The sequence below is a fragment of the Sceloporus undulatus genome, chromosome 6, assembly GCF_019175285.1.
Source record: "Sceloporus undulatus isolate JIND9_A2432 ecotype Alabama chromosome 6, SceUnd_v1.1, whole genome shotgun sequence".
Lineage (NCBI taxonomy): Eukaryota > Metazoa > Chordata > Lepidosauria > Squamata > Phrynosomatidae > Sceloporus > Sceloporus undulatus.
The window spans coordinates 34,245,739-34,249,545 of NC_056527.1; the positions used below are offsets into that span (position 1 = coordinate 34,245,739).

A 3,807-nucleotide genomic window follows, 5' to 3' on the forward strand; every position below is an offset into this window, starting at 1 on the left:
TATTCTTGGTCTGCAACTATATAACATGGATTAAGCTCCTAATCTATGAAGCCATTCAGAGAAGGAGAAGTAGAATCCTGTTCTGCACTGATCTAGTTGTGGAGTTACAGAAAGTTGGGATACTCATGCCCATAAATGGTCAGGCAACACTTCAGTACTATACTTATTCTCATCACCACCATCACAGAATATATACATAAAAACACTGAAAGCCAATAGAAAACTTTTGTCCTATCTCATAGGGATCAATCTGTTAGCATTGTTGATCTTCTGCTTGGACACTCCATGGAGGTGATGGTGACAAAGCAGGGAGAATGTATGCACTCTACTCTTAGATTCTGAAACTCTATTCCTAGGGAGACTAGAATGGTTTCCTCCTTGCTTTCCTTCCATCAGTAGGTAAAGGCATTGTATTCCAATAGGCTTTTGATAACTGAGGTTTTTCAAGGAAAGGGCTTTTAAAGGAGTGCTGTGCTGTTTTTCATTGTATTGCTTCTAAACCTCCTTTTTATTATTCTGTATGTTTTGAGTTGGATATCCAGCATGACATTGAGTGTTGAATTATTATTCTGGAGACCAGGGTCCAATTCCCAGCTTGGCCATAGAAACCCACTGGGTGACCTTGGGCAAGTCACACTTTTCAGCCTCAGATGATGGCAATGGCAAACCTTTAAATAAATCTTCCCAACAAAACCCTGTGAACAAATCCTCTGAACAAATTTTGCCAAGAAAACTCCATGATAGGCTCTCCATAAATCATAAATAACGTGAAGGCACACAAGAACAACAACAAATGTTTTAAGTCGTTTTAAAAGTTATTGACAGCTTGTTCAAGGGTCTTGCTAATCTTCTTTGTAATGTTCCAATTTTAGTATATATGCTGTCAAAATGAGCAGCACATATACTAAAAGGAGCACACAAAATTGCTATTTGAAGCCCTAGAATTTATGTATTAGTAATAGTAATAGTAGTAGTAGTAATAATAGTAGTATCATCATCACACTTTCCCTAAAACTGGGACTCAATGCCGCTCAAAATTTAAAAGAATAGTTTAAAAGAACAATATGATTGGTTTCATATTGGGGGAAAGGCAAGATACAAATAACATAAAGTAAAACAAATTGTTGTAGTAACTGTTTGCAAATTACCATCTTTTCAAAGGTCTGTAGACATCATCCATATACACATTCCGAAGTGCTTTTTCCAAATCTCTAGCGGGATGAACCACAGCAGGCCATCATATTTTAAATCCGTATCAGCTTCTCCATTCCTTGGATTTCATTTCTACAGAAATGAGCCTCCCAGATTTGGGGGACTGATCATTTCTTAGAATCCTTGGGTGATTTACATCCATTCCATATTAAAAGGGGGGAAATGGGGGGAGTCCTTCCATTCTTTCTCTCAGTGCTTCACACATTCATCTAATACAGGATTAAATAGCAGGAATTTTCAGCTGTTTATTTATTTCGCCATGCTCTTTGTAATCTGTATCTTTCGCCCTTGCCTTTTTTTAATCTTAAGGTGGGGAAGTCCTCTAGATAGTTTTGTCTGACATGACATATTTTTTGGGGGGAAAATGGCACAGCATTTACTGCCAATCTGACTCTAGAAGCCAAACAGTCTGATGGGTATATTAGTGTAATGTTATCTTCCTTCCTCTGACAAGATTATAACATGAACAACAAAGAGATTTCCTATTCCCTTTGGGGAAGAACTCTCAGCTGACAACAACTCTAAAGGAGAAAGGCTGTCTTGTACCAAATCCATTGAGATCTAGAGATAAGACTCACTTACATGTCGCCAAAGCTTGTACCACAGAATGTAATATTAAAGGTTATGTTTCGCTCTGCTCAAGCAGAATTTCTTAACTTGAGAGAACATGAGCAGAGACAGCCTGTTGAGATTTGACATGACAACCACACTCATCTTATTGAGGTACAGCTTAGACTACAGATGTCCGTTTATAGTGGAAAAATCTGTCAGACCCTTTGAAATATTTGAAGAATGCCTTTCTCAAGGGAATCACTCCTCTCCCTACCACCACCATCTTCTCAGGACAAAAGGCTTCACAGGCTTCTTCATGTCAAAAGATATAACCCGCTCCCTCCCTTCCTTCTTTCACACTTCACGAATGATGGCTCAGGACGAACTCATAAGATGAATAGCCTCATCATTTTCTCAAAGACAGTGGGATTTAAAGCAAACCCTTGACTAATTGCTTACTGTTTATAATTAGGGCTATACATTTTTCAAGATGCCGTAATGCATGTGAAAGGAGAAGGGGGGAAGTCTTCAGAATCATAAAAATGTGTTCATATTTCCTTGTGAATCTTCTATATTTTGCCATTACTTTGAATCAGAGTAGGAAAAAATGTTATATATGTTTGTATGCTTGGAGAGAGAGAGAGATTCCAATTGTTTCCAGTTTCTGCTTAAACATTTTCTGGTCTTTCATTCTGAAGAATTCTTGACTCATCATTTAGCAACAGCATGAGCACAGGAGTTTTAAAAGTTGACAGTTGTATATATGATGGATTACAACTGCAAATCCTATTATTCAATTACTATTCTTCTGACTCCCTGCCCCATCACTGCCTCCCCACAATTTAATCTGGCTTCAGCTTTCTTGCAGGGCTGCTACTGCTATTTCCCTCCCTCTTTTTGGACAGACCTGCTTAGTTTCTGTTGTCTTTGTCCCACATTTCCTATCCTCTTCACATCTACTGTTGACCCCTCTGACCTGTTAGCTCTGGCTTCTTTTTAAATCTTCCTGAGTCTGACTTCGACTCTCCTAATTCTAGACTCCAGAACTTCACTGATTCTTTTTCAGGCATTTCTCTCCCTCTGTTCATAACCCTCTGTTCAATTGTGTGTTGCCCTCTGGGAAACTTATGGTCTATTGGCTAGTACCTAAGCATATAAACAAAGAGAGACTGTTCCTTATTCCTTTTTCTCTGTCTAGTTGGATGTCTTTTTTAGCAGAATTGTCATTGGGAAGATGGTGAAAGAGAGCTGGAAAAATGCATGCTTTCAATCATGGATTGCAGCAGCTTGTGTGCAGCAAATAATGAAATAAAACTTGAGCTATGTAAGAATGTATTTCTACTATAGCTGTGTATGTCTATAAAGTAAACATTAGCTGCCTCCAGAGTAGAGGTGGAAAGAATCTTCAACAATATTTTTTTAATGGTTTTAAAATGTGTTTTTGGAACATTGAGAAACTTGATGAGAAGAATACTGAACCAACAAGAATCTTTGCAGTTTTGCACTCATTCTGTACAAAATTCATACACTGTTGTTTTGAACAGGAAGCAGCCTATTCTATATGGAAACTGTTGTTTTCTTTGTAGAAAAATCTTTGTTAATGCAAACCCACCATGTGCATATTTTACATGGAATAAGTCTCCAATTACAGCATTTTCTGTGGGGACCCCCCCCTGAAATTTCTATGCAGGCATTAATATTTCTATGTTGAATTATTATTTTCCGTGCAACAACAACAACAAAAAAGGCTGTTTCCTGAGCAGAAATACTGATTTCTGCACAAAACAGCTATATGGGATTTCTCCTCCTGTGATGAATCTCAAATTATGAACAGCATTTGAAAACAGTGTGGTTTTCAAATATTTTCTTGCAAAGGGAAGAAAATTGCTGAAATTGCTAGCTTTAAGAATAAACATAGTGAAGAATGACATTCCTACTCCAGACTCCCTTGCTGTGCATGTGTGAACAGTAAAACAAAGAGAATAAGGGGAAGCAGGGAAGCCTGCTTACCAGTCACCTCCCCCATTATATTTAAGAAAAACA

General features: G+C 37.9%; 1 non-coding gene across 1 annotated transcript; it reads right to left on the reverse strand.

Moving 5' to 3' along the window:
- Positions 1 to 789: 789 nt before the first annotated feature.
- LOC121935846 lies at positions 790 to 899 on the reverse strand. The gene has a single exon (XR_006104869.1). It is a non-coding gene; the product is annotated as a U6 spliceosomal RNA (small nuclear RNA).
- Positions 900 to 3,807: the final 2,908 nt, after the last annotated feature.